The 13,783-nt window shown below is 41.3% G+C and overlaps 1 protein-coding gene across 1 annotated transcript in view; it reads right to left on the reverse strand.

The window, feature by feature from the left end:
* Positions 1-13,783, reverse strand: part of ACOXL (acyl-CoA oxidase like) — a 200,126-nt gene that overhangs the window by 26,765 nt on the left and 159,578 nt on the right. The window lies entirely within an intron of this gene.

Genomic DNA, 13,783 nt, shown 5'->3' on the forward strand with positions numbered 1-13,783 from the left:
ATATTTGTTTGCTTTTTTCTTGATCCATGAAAGAATACTCTAAACACACATTCTGAATAATATCATCTTGATATTTTCCATTGAACATGCTGTTTGATTCGACCTTCATAAAAATAGCATTCTTCATTTGCATTTTATTTCAATATGTTTCTTCTATCATGTTTCTGAAACCTTCACACAGACCTCCTTCATGATATCAGTGGCATCCAGCAATAATAGATGAGTTTTACTGTATCAGCAAGTAATTATTTTATTTTATTTTACTTGGCCACACCATGCAGCATGTGGGATCTTCCCCAACTAGGGATCAAACCTGTGCCCCCTGTACTGGGTGCACAGAGTCAACCAATGGACCACACAGAAGTTCCAGCAAGTAACTTGTGAATTAACTATTCTTTTAACTTTTCACATTTAATAATTCCAAAATTATACAAAAGTAGAGTGGGGGCAGGAGGAGAAGGGGACGACAGAGGATGAGATGGCTGGATGGCATCACTGACTCAATGGACATGGGTTTGGGTAGACTCCGGGAGTTGGTGATGGACGGGGAGGCCTGGCGTGCTGCAGTTCATGGGGTCGCAAAGAGTCAGACACGACTGAGCGACTGAACTGAACTGAACTGAACTGAGAGACAATAGTATAAAGTACCTCCATGTTCGTGTCATCCAGCTCTAATAGCGATCCACTCATGGCCAGTCTTGTTTTATCTCTACCCACATCTGTTTCTCACTTTCTGTATTACTGTGAAGTTCAGCTGTTACTAGCTCTAGGTTGTGAGGGAAGAGAGAAGGGAGGGACTACTGGATCCTGGAAGAGAGAACTCTGTATTCAGGAACACCTTCAGAGGAGCCGTGACCTTCATCAAGGAACACAGAAACCCCAAGGTGATCTCACAAGAAGGCAGGCAAGGGGCAGGGATATTCCACCTTATTCTTCTCCCTGTCTCTGATCTCTAAGTGGGGCTTCCTGTTCTCCGAACCTAACTGGATCCAAAGGGCAAGAATTCCTCTGATGTTAGTTCAGTTCAGTCACTCAGTCGTATCCGACTCTTTGGGACCCCATGGACTGCAGCACGCCAGGCTTCCCTGTCCACCACCAACTCTCGGAGATTGCTCAGACTCAAGTCCATTGAGTCGGTGATGCCATCCAACCATCTCATCCTCTGTTGTCACCTTCTCCTCCCGCCTTCAATCTTTCCCAGCATCAGGGTCGTTTCCAATGAGTCAGCTCTTTGCATCAAGTGGCCAAAGTATGGAGCTTCAGCTTCAACATCAGTCCTTCCAATGAATATTCAGGATTGATTTCCTTTAGGATGGACTGATTTGATCTCCTTGCTGTCCAGGGGACTCTCAAGAGTCTTCTCCAACACCACAGTTCAAAAGCATTAGTTCTTCAGTTCTCAACCTTCTTTATGGTCCAGCTCTCACATCCATACATGACTACTGGAAAAACCATAGGTTTGACTAGATGGACCTTTGTTGGTAAAGTAATGTCTCTGCTTTTGAATATGCTGTCTAGGTTTGTCACAGCTTTCCTTCCAAGAAGTAAGTGTCTTTTAACTTCATGGCTTCAATCACCATCTGTAGTCATTTGGAGACAAAGAAAATAAAGTCTGTCACTGTTTCCATTGTTTTCCCATCTATTTGCCATGAAAGGATGGGCCCAGATGCCGTGATCTTCATTTTTTGAATGTTGAGTTTTAAGCCAGCTTTTTCACTCTCCTCTTTCACTTTCATCTAGAGGCTCTTTAGGTCCTCTTCGCTTTCTGCCATAAGGTTGGTGTCATCTGCATATCTGAGGTTATTGATATTTCTCTCAGCAATCTTGATTCCAGCTTGGGCTTCATCCAACCTGGCATTTCGCATGATGTACTCTGCATATAAGTTGAACAAGCAAGGTGACAATATACAGCCTTGACATTCTCCTTTCCCAATTTGGAACCAGTCCATTGTTCCATGTCCAGTTCTAACTGTTGCTTCTTGACCTGTGCACAGATTTCTCAGGAGCCAGGTAAGGTGGTCTGGTATTCCCATCTCTTGAAGAATTTCCCACAATTTTTTTGTGATCCACAGTCAAAGGATAGTCAATGAAGCAGAAGTAGATGTTTTTCTGGAATTTTCTTGCTTTTCTATGATCCAATGGATATTGGCAATTTAATCTCGGGTTCTTCTGCCTTTTCTAAATGCAGCTTGAACATCTGGAAGTTCTCAGTTCAGGTACTGTTGAAGCCTAGCTTGGAGAATTTTGAGCGTTACTTTGCTAGCATGTGAGCTGAGTGCAATTGTGCGGTAGTTTAAACATTCTTTGGCGTTGCCTTTCTTTGGGATTGGAATGAAAATTGAGCTTTTCCAGTCCTATGGCCACTGCTGAGTTTTCCAAATTTGCTGGGTTATTGAGTAAAGCACTTTAATAGCATCATCTTTTAGGATTTGAAATAGCTCAACTGGAATTCCATCACCTCCACTAGCTTTGTTCATAGTGATGTTTCTTAAGGCCCGCTTGACTTTGCACTCCAGGATTCCTGGCTCCAGGTGTGATACAAGTCATGTAGATCAATTTTCTCGGCCCAGAGTAGGGTTGAGAAGGGTGGAGAATAAGAGATGGAGAGGCAGATGGAGGATGTCTGGCATGTGTTCCATCCCTAATGACCCCCACAGGTGGTCATCCAGCCTTAGTCCAGTTCTATCTCAAGTTCAAGATCACTTGGAGCCCCTCACAGACCCCAACTTCTGGCACTATTCTCAGACCTCTTCCTAGACTGCCACCTTTAAAAAAAAAGTCATTGATGTATAGTTGATTTACAAAGTTGTGTTACTTTTTGCAGCATAGAAAAGTGATTCAGTTTTACATGAAATGAACTGATCTAATGAATTGTGTTAATCACTTAGTTATGTCCAACTCTTTGTGACCCCATGGACTGTAGCCTGCGAGCCTCCTCTATGGGATTCTCCAGGACAAGAACACTGGAGTGGGTTGCCATTCCCTTCTCCATGGGATCTTTCCAACCCAGAGTTTGAACCCATGTCTCCTACATTGGTAGATGGATTCTTTACCACGGAGCTGCCAGGGAAGCCCCATATATACGTACATATATATTCTCTTTCATATTCTTTTCCATTTTGGTTTATCACAGGGTATTGAATGCAGTTCCCTGCGCTACAGAGTTGGACCTTGTTGTTTATCCATTCCATATATAATAGCGTTAAGCTAGTAATATGAAACTCCTAAATCTTTCCTCCCCCACTCTCCTCCTCCTTGGCAATGACAACTTTGTTTTCTATGTGTGTGAGTCCATTTCTGTTGTGTAGATAACTTCATTTGTATCATATTTAGCTTCCACAAATAAGTGATATCTATAGTATGTTTTTCTTTTTCTGACTTACTTCACTTAGTATAATAATCTCTAGATCCATCCATGATGCAGCAAATGGCATTATTTCATTCTTTTTTACAACTGAGTAATGTTCCATTGTATATATATGTACCACATCTTCTTTATCCACTTACCTACCAGACTGCCATCTTTAACCAGGGTCACATCATGCTCCATGACTATTCGGCCCTGTAGCTGCTCTGCCCTTCTGTCCTGAATTGTCCTCCCAATGATAGTTCGTGGCTCTGGTGTATCTGATGCTCAGAGCCACTTCTCTGGCTTTGAATTTCTGCTTTTCTCCTTGAACACAGTTCAGACTCTTCTTTGGCTAGCCTCTTTGCTTGTCTGGGGAAACAGGCATCCTTATTCTTGGTTGCCAGCAGAACACCACCTCCAAACACCATCAGCCCAGCCTTAGACCCTTAAAGAGAACCTGAGCGTGTTTCCTTTTATGTTCCAGAGATGGGAGCTCAGTGCCACAGAGGCATCCAGTTCTTCTATCTACTCTTGGAAGAACCATTGCCTATCGAGCCATTTGTTTATGTGGAACCTGAATTTATGGAGTGCTGACTCTGTCAGAAAGGGGTCTTGTCCTGCTCATTTCTGTATGCCTAGGGACTGGAAAAGGAGCTGGTTAGACACTAAGAGACTGGCTGACATCCAATTTCGTATACTTCCTGGCTATTAATCCTATAACTTTTGCTGCCTAGGGAGTAGAGCATGAACATTTGAAAGTATCCAGACAACAGCTCTTAACAAGTGTAAAGATGAGTTTCACATCCCTACTTAGTCTTTCTCCAGATGATCAGCCTTCACAGACTGCCATTTTTCTCACCTTGCAGCTTCCAGCTCTTGTGCCACCTTGAACCTGGTAGCTCCTTTTAAATGTGTAATTCTCCCCTCCAAGGCATCTCACGGGATGAGCACAGGGCCCGGGTGTTTTCTCATCACTAGTGTCGGGCCACCATTGCTGTCCTGCTCTGGACTCTACACTTTTACAAGCAAGGTAAACGGAATTTGCTTTTATGACAGCCACATAATGGTTTTTTGAAGAAATGACTGAAAGAATATGATGCAAATTTGATTTACATTGAATGCTTGCTCAGTTGACACTCCTACCACGTCTTTTTCTCCACGAACTGTTTCAACCAACTCATACATACATATACACATCCCACCTACCTCTGCTGCTGCTGCTGCCAAGTCACTTCAGTCGTGTCCGACTCTGTGTGACTCCATAGATGGCAGCCCACCAGGCTCCCCCGTCCCTGGGATTCTCCAGGCAAGAACACTGGAGTGGGTTGCCATTTCCTTCTCCAATGCATGGAAGTGAAAAGGGAAAGTGAAGTCGTTCAGTCATGTCCGACTCTGTGCGACCCCATGGACTGCAGCCTACCAGGCTCCTCCATCCATGGGATTTTCCAGGCACGAGTACTGGAGTGGGGTGCCATTGCCACCTACCTCAAGTCCCCCAAATCTCTAAGAATATCGATTCAGTCACCTCACATGTTTGTAGCATTTTACAAATTGTTAAGTCCCACCTATGTCTTTATATGTTAGAACCCAACTGATGGGTCTAAAACTTTTCATTCGAATATTTGAGAATCTCTTTAATAGACTATCATTTAACTCATATTCCTCTAGCTTGTACATAAGGATATCCTAAGGGTCTGGAAGCTGTGGGCCAAAATCAAGATATATCAAGTATTTAGTATTCCAGTAATCTGATTAAGAAAGGAAGTAAGATTAGTTTAGCAAGAGCTTGGCTTAAAGCTCAACATTCAGAAAACGAAGATCATGGCATCTGGTCCCATCACTTCATGGGAAATAGATGGGGAAACAGTGGAAACAGTGTCAGACTTTATTTTTCTGGGCTCCAAAATCACTGCAGATGGTGATTACAGCCATGAAATTAAAAGACACTTACTCCTTGGAAAGAAAGTTATGACCAACCTAGATAGCATATTCACAAGCAGAGATATTACTTTGCCAACAAAGGTTCGTCTAGTCAAGGCTATGGTTTTTCCTGTGGTCATGTATGGATGTGAGAGTTGGACTGTGAAGAAGGCTGAGCACCGAAGAATTGATGCTTTTGAACTGTGGTGTTGGAGAAGACTCTTGAGAGTCCCTTGGACTGCAAGGAGATCCAACCAGTCCATTCTGAAGGAGATCAGCCCTGGGATTTTTTTGGAAGGAATGACGCTGAAGCTGAAACTCCAGTACTTTGGCCACCTCATGTGAAGAGTTGACTCATTGGAAAAGACTCTGATGCTGGGAGGGATTGGGGGCAAGAGGAGAAGGGGACGACAGAGGACGAGATGGCTGGATGGCATCACTGACTCGATGGATGTGAGTCTGAGTGAACTCCGGGAGTTGGTGATGGACAGGGAGGCCTGGCGTGCTGTGATTCATGGGGTCGCAAAGAGTCGGACACGACTGAGGGACTGATCTGATCTGATAGCCATAGTGAACACAGACAGGCTCCTAGTGACCATCTTTTTCTTTCTTTCTTTTAAAATATATTTAGGTAGGTATAGCTATTTGGGCAATGGCACCCCACTCCAGTACTTTTGCCTGGAAAATCCCATGGATGGAGGAGCCTGGTAGGCTGCAGTCCATGGGGTCGCTAGAGTCGGACACGACTGAGTGACTTCACTTTCACTTTTCACTTTCATGCATTGAAGAAGGAAATGGCAACCCACTCCAGTGTTCTTGCCTGGAGAATCCCAGGGACGGGGGAGGCTGGTGGGCTGCCATCTATGGGGTCGCGCAGAGTCGGACACGACTGAAGTGACTCAGCAGCAGCAGCTATTTGGCTGTGACAGGTCTTACTTTGTGACATGCAGGATCTTCCATCTTTGTCACGTCATGCGAGATCTTTGGTTACAGCATGTAACCCTGGCCAGGGATCAAACCCAGGCCCCCTGTATTGGGAGTGTGGAGTCTTAGCCACTGGACCACCAGGGATGTCCTGTGACCATCTTTTTCTAATTGCTCATAAACTACTATGAATCGCTTTTTCTCACATTTTAACTTGGATTTATATCAATCTTAAATTCTATAGTTTCCACAATCATTATTTCTATTTTTAAAATGTGGACATTTGCTCATTTATGCTTTTCTGACATCTCTTTTGTCCTCTGTAGTTTCACATGTCTCACAACTGTGTCCTTCCCAATTCAGAGAGAAGACGGGAATTTGGGAGACAGGTAGGGCTGCTTTCTCTTTGCATTTATGAACATCAAAGCTTTCTTCCCCACACCAGTTATCTGTCTCCTCAAATGCTGAGTGTAGCTAAAAAGAGCCTTTGACATCTTCTGCTGCTGCTAAGTCACTTCAGTCGTGTCTGACTCTGTGTGACCCCATAGATGGCAGCCCACCAGGCTCCCCTGTCCCTGGAATTTTCCAGGCAAGAACACTGGAGTGGGTTGCCATTTCCTTCTCCAATGCATGAAAGTGAAAAGCAAAAGTGAAGTCACTCAGTCGTGTCTGACCTTCAGCAACCCCATGGACTGCAGCCTACCAGGCTCCTCCGTCCACGGGATTTTCCAGGCAAGAGTACTGGAGTGGAGTGCCATTGCCTTCTCTGTTCACATCTTCATCAGATTATTTGCAAGCCTCACGTTATACTGGGATTTGAGCATACTGACATTTATTAAATGCTACCCTTTGTATTTGTCTCTGGACAAGCATTCCTTCATCATCCCATTCCTCATTCTTACAGCGTCCTTAGACTTATGGTCATCAGGGCGCCCTCCCTACACGTCTCTCGGTTTCTTTACATGTATCTCAAATTACCCCTTCCCTCCTATGTCTATTGTACTGTCAGAATAATATTTTACTGTTCTTCTTACTCTTAAGTACATGTGCCCCTTGGAAATCTCTGTCCAAAGAATCATAATAACCAGTATTTATTAAGCATGTACTATGTGCCAGGCACTACGAGGTATTTTCCATGCATCTCATTTAGTCCTCACAATAATCCTGAATGTAGCCACAACTCCTGGGCAGAACAAATGGAGAAGCAATTTGAGGAACTGAAAAATCATAGTAGAGAGACTAGGGAAGAAGACCAGAATTTAGAGTACCACCAAACAGCTGGTGAGTCTAATTTTTTTTCCTAGTCCTCAAACTGCTTGTCCTTGGAGTCATATGCAGCAGACCAAGGATGGAAAACGGAGCCCTGAGGAACCAGAGAGTACCAAGGAGGTCATGGAGAGGGAACCCCATAAACTTGTTTATGAACTTCTGGGCTCAACCCCAGGTGTGCATACACGGATCTAATGCTCATCAGCGCACAAAACACTCTGAGAACTGAACTAGCAAGTAAATGAGCTCCAGATGTCAGACTGGCCACTGTGTGGTGCGTATGTGGGACAGAGCAGAACAGAGCTGCACAGGCTTTGAGGCCAAAGTGACACTGAAACCGCAGTGAACGAAAGGTGAGCTGCCACGCAGCCCAAAAGCCAGATATACTCACTGCTGAAATGAAAATATTAACATTCTTCAGTGGGATTCTAAAAAGACCCAGAATCTCATAACATAATATTCAAAATGCCCAGGAAATGGGGAATCCCCTGGTGGTCCAGTGTTTAGGACTCTGCACTCTCACCACTCAGGCCTGGGGTTTGATCCCGGGCTAGGGAACTAAGATCCCACAGGCTGTGAGGTACAAAAACAAAAATGTCCAGAAAGTAATTTTTTAAAGTTCAGCACATGAAGGGCAAGGGAAATATAACCTGTGTAGAAAAAGACAATCAACACATGCCAATGAAAAATGGCACAGATGTTGGAATTATTTGGCAAAAGTTTTAAAACACCTTTGATAGCACAGAGTAAAGTTAGTCAGAAAGAGAAGAACAAATAACGTATATTAATGAATATATGTGAAATCTAGAAAAATGGTAAGTAAAAGTGTTAGTCGCTCAGTCACGTCCAACTCTTTGCAACCCCATGGACTGTAACCCACCAGGCTCCTCTGTCCATGGAATTCTCCAGGCAAGAATATTGGAGTGGGTAGCCATACCCTTCTCCAGGGGATCTTCCTGACCCAGGGATCAAACCCATGTCTCCTGCATTGCAGGTAGATTTTTTACCGTCTGAGTCACCAGGGAAGCCCAGAAAAAATGGTAGAGATGATCTTATCTGCAAAGCAGATATAGAGAACAATCACATGGACACCAAGGGGGGAAGGGGTTGGGAGGGACTGAGATTGCCAGGTATATATACTATTGAGATTGACATATATAAATGTCAATTGACATATATAAATATATATACTATATATTGAGATTGAGATTGACAAATATATATATATATATATATATATATATATATACTATTGATACTATGTATAAAATAGATAACTAATAAGAACCTACTGTATAGCACAGGGAATGCTACTCAATGCTCTGTGGTGACCTACGTGGGTAGGAAATCCAAAATAAAAAAGGAGGGCAGGAGGGATGTATGTATATGTATAGCTGATTCACTTTACTGTACAGTAGAAACTAACACATTGTGAAATGACTATACTCCAATAAAATTTATTTTTAAAAATGTAAAAAAAATTCTTTAACAAGTGATCATAAACCATCTTGAAACAAAAGGTAAAGTAATAGGTTTTAATGCAGAAATAAAAGATACTAAAGAGAATGGAAATTTTAGAACTAAAAATTACAATGATCAAAAGAAAAATCAACAGCATTAGGATGGGGGAAACAGAGGTAAGAGTTAGTGAGCTGGATGATGGAGCAATGGAAATTGCTCTACTTGAACAACAGAGAGAGAAAATAGACTGAAAAAAAAGAGAACAGAGTCTCAGGGACCTGTGGGACTATAATAAAAGATCTATCCTTAATACCATTCCAGAAGGAGAAAAGGAAGAATACAGGAATGGAAAAATACTTGAAGATTTAATGGCTGAAAAAGTCTTCACATTGTGGGGGCGGGGAGCTCTACACATGTGCAAGTTTCAGAAGTTTGGTGAACTCCAAACAATAAACACCAAGAAATCCATGCCCACAACAAAATCAAACATCTTGAAATGAAAACAAAACCAAAAAAATCTTGAAAGCAGCTGGAGAAAAAATGATACATTACCTCTAGGAGAAAAATAATTTCAATAACTGGATTTCTTATCAGAAACCTTGGAGGCTAGAAAGAAGTGTTGCAACATTCTTTTTAAGTACTTAAAATAGCAGGTACATCCCAGGAGTGAATAAAAATATCCTCAGGACTGAAAATGAGATAAAGATATTTTCAAATGAAGAAGCACCAGCAGCATTTGTTATCAGCAGACTGCTTCAAAAGAACTGTTAAGAGTTCCTCAGTCAGAACAACTATATGCAACAAAAATTAACTAATAAAAAATAATAAGACAAAACAAAACAGAGTTTCTCAGTCAGAAGAAAACTTAGAGTAAAAGGAAACTTGCAATATCAGGAATGGAGGAAGAGCAATAGAAATGGTAAATATCCGACTATTTTTCTCTTGAATTCTTTTAAAGTGTGTGTAATGACTGAAAGCAAAACCTATAATATTGTCTGATGTGGTTTCCTATGTACGTAGATTACTTACAAGATGCTTATGATACACAGAAGGGAAAGAGTAAAAGATACTCTATGATGGTAAGGTTTCTTTATTCCACCTGAAGAGGCCAAATGTTTAAGTAGACTGTAAAAAGTTTGATACCTATTTTATAATCCCTAAGGCATCCATGAAAAGGAAAAAAAAAAAAACTGTACATAGAAATAAAGGTAGCTCAAAACCCTGAAGAATGCTCAAATAACCCAAAAGAGGATGTGTATTGTAGGCTGTGATGGCCATTTAAGGATACCAGGTCCTATTTCCTAGAATCTGCAAACATTACTTTATAAGGAAAAAGAGTCTTTGTATGTGTGATCAAGTCAAGATTCACAAAATGAAGAGATAATTCTGTATTAACTGGTGGGTCCTAAATACACTCACATGTATCTTTGTAAAAGGGAGGCAGAGGTACTTCCCTGGCAGTTCAGTAGTTAAGACTGTGTGCGATGCAGGGGGCACAGGTTCAATTTTTGGTTGAAGAACTAACATCCCACATGCCATGTAGCACAGCCAAGAAAATATAAACAAAAACAAACAAAAGAGAGGCAGAAAGAGGGTCCAAAGACAGAATGTGAGCATGCTAAGTCCCTTCACACTCTTTCGACCCTGTAGACTGAAGGCCGCCAGGCTCCTCTGTCCATGGAATTCTCCTGGCAAGAATACTGGAGTGGGTTGCCACGCCCTTCACCAGGGGATCTTCCCAACCCAGGGATCAATGGCGCATCTCTCTCTCTCTGTCTCCTGCATTGGCAGGTGAGGTCTTCACCACTAGCGCCACCTGGGGAGCCCCCATAAACAAAATAGGAGGAAGCAATGTGACTACAGAGCCAGAGACCAGAGTGAAGTGGCCACGGGTCAAGAAATGCCAGCAGCCAGCAGCTACCAGAAGCTGGAAGACGCAAGAAATGAATTCTCTGGAGCCTCGAAAGGCAGTGCAATCCTGCCGACACCTTGATTTGGCCCAGGGATGCTGATTGCAAACTCCCAGCCTCCAGAACTACAAGAGAATAAATTTCTGCTGTAATCCACCAAGTTCATTGTCATTTGTCACAGCAGTTAGGAAACTAATTTAACATATAAGAGAAAGTGAAAAATAAGACTGTCTGTATTCACAGACAACATATTTGTTTACATACAAAAACACAAGAGTTCTACCCAAAACCCCCAAATCTCTAGAATTAATAGTGAGCTCAGCAAAGTCATGAGACTCAAGGGTGACATACAACATGTCAATTGTATTTCTAGATACTAGCAATGTACAGTTAGAAGCCAATATTTAATACAATATATCCTTTATAGTCGTTGTTCAATTGCTAAGTTGTGCCCGATTCTTTGGGACTTTGTGGACTGCAGCACGCCAGGCTCCACTGTCCTTCACTATCTCCTGGAGTTTACTCAAACTCGTGTCCATTGAGTCAGTGATGTTATTTAACCATCTCATGTTCTGCCAGCCTCTTCTCCTCTTGCCCTCAATCTTTCCCAGCATCAGACTGTTTTACAGTGAATTGGCTCTTCACATCAGGTGGCCAAAGTATTGGAGCTTCAGCCTCAGCATCAGTCCTTCCAATGAATATTCAGGGTTGATTTCCTTTAGTTCTAACTGGTTTGATCTCCTTGCTATCCAAGGAACTCTCAAGAGTCTTCTCCACACCACAACTTGAAAGTATCATTTCTTTGGCACTCAGCCTTCTTTATGGTCCAACCTTTTATAGTAACTCCCCCCCCAGAATGAAATATTCAGGTATAAATTTACAAAAATGTGTACATTATCTTTATGCTAAAAATGCTGATGAAAGAAATCAAGGAAGAACTAATAAAGTAAATTGGCAATGTCAACAAAGTACATGTGCCAGTTCTCCCCAAAGTGATCCATAGATTTTACATAATTCCAGTAAAAATCATAGCAAACTTTTTTTGTTGATAGAATAAAGCAAATTCTAAAATTTATATGGAAAAGCAAAGAAACTAGAATGACTAAAACAATTGCAAAAGAAGAATAAAGCTAAAGGAATTATTCTGTTTGATTTTAAGACTTACTATAAAGTTACAATATTCAAGATAGCATGGCTTTGTCCAGAGATAGACACATAGGCCAACGGGACAAAAGGGAAACAGAGAGAGCCAAGAATAGATCTGTGCAAATGTGTGTGAGTGATTTTGATAAAGATGCAAAAGGGATTCAATGCAGGAAAGACAGTCCTTTCAACAAATGATGTGAAAACAACTGGATAGCAATAGTCAAGAGATAAATAAATCTTGACCTAAACCTCACACCTTATACACAAATTGGTTCAAAGAGAATCACAGATCTAAATGTAAAACACAGAATCCTAAAACTTCTAGAAAAAGATATGGGGAGAAAACCTTCAAGACCTGCGGCTAAGCAATTGTCCTTTTTTTAAATTAATTTTTTTATTGAAGGATAATTGGTTTACAGAATTTTGTTGTTTTCTGTCAAACCGCAACATGAATCAGCCATAGGTATACATATACCCTTAATAGCTCCTCCCTTAAAGGAAGCTTCTTTTAAACTTTTTTTTTATTTTCAAGTTTAAAAAATGTTTATTTATTTATTTTTGGCTGTGTTGGGTCTTCATTGGCTTTTCTCTAGTTGTGGCTCGTGGGCTTCTCACTGAAGTGGCTTCTCTTATTCGGGAGCATGGGCTCTAGAGCTTCTGTATTTGTGGCAGGCCGGCTCAGGAGTTGTGGCTCCCGGGCTCTAGAGTGCAGGCTCAGGAGTTGCGGCTCCCAGGCTCTAGAGTGCAGGCTCAGTAGTTATGGTACACAGGCTTAGGTGCTCTACGGCACGTGGGATCTTCCTGGACAGGAATTAGATCCGTGTCTTCTGCATTGGCAGGCTGATTCCTCACCATTCAGCCACCAGGGAAGCCCTAAGCAAATACTCTTAGATAAGACACAAAAAGCACAAACTATAGAAAAATTGATAAACTTTGTCAAAATAAAAACATTGCAAAACACTTTAAGAGAATTAAAAGACATGCCACCAATTGGGAAAAACATTTGCAAATCACACATCCAAGAAAGAACTTGTATCCAAAACTGATAAAGAACTCTCAAAACTCAACAGCAGGAAAAATTATCTGATTTTAAAATGGGCAAAAGAAAAAAATAAAATAAAATGGGCAAAAGATTTGAACAGACTTCATGAAAGAGGACGCACAGATGGCAAAAAGGCTCATTAAAAGATTTTCAACATCATTAGGAAATGCAAATTAAAACCAGATGAGATATTCCTACATCCCTATTGGAATGGCCAAAAAAAGTACTGACAATAACAAGTGTTGGTGAAGATACTGAGCAGTTGGATATCGCTACGTTGGGAATGTAATGTTTCTTACAAAATTAAATGTACACTTATGTATGACTCAGTAAATCCACTCCTAAGCATTTACCCTAGAGCAGTGGTTCTCAACTGTGGATGAATTTTGTCCCCAAAAGACATTTGGCATTAACTGAAGACTGGAATCTATTAATAGTAACTAGATGCCAGGGACACTGTTAAACACTCTACAAATTACAGGACAGCACCCACAACGAAGAAGTACTGACCCAAAATGTCAATATCGCTGAGACTGAGAAATTGACTCTAGAGAATACTTGCTTATGTAATATAATTTATGTAATACTTGTTTATGTAATATAATAACATGTACGTGTATACATATATATATCATCTCTACTCATAATCATCAAAAACTGAGAACAATTCAATCATTCCCTGGGTGAATGATTAAACACACTGTGGTATATCCATACAATGGAAAACTACTCAGCAATGAAAAGGTATAGCTGTAGACGCAT

Source organism: Bos indicus x Bos taurus, chromosome 11 (assembly GCF_003369695.1).
Source record: "Bos indicus x Bos taurus breed Angus x Brahman F1 hybrid chromosome 11, Bos_hybrid_MaternalHap_v2.0, whole genome shotgun sequence".
Lineage (NCBI taxonomy): Eukaryota > Metazoa > Chordata > Mammalia > Artiodactyla > Bovidae > Bos > Bos indicus x Bos taurus.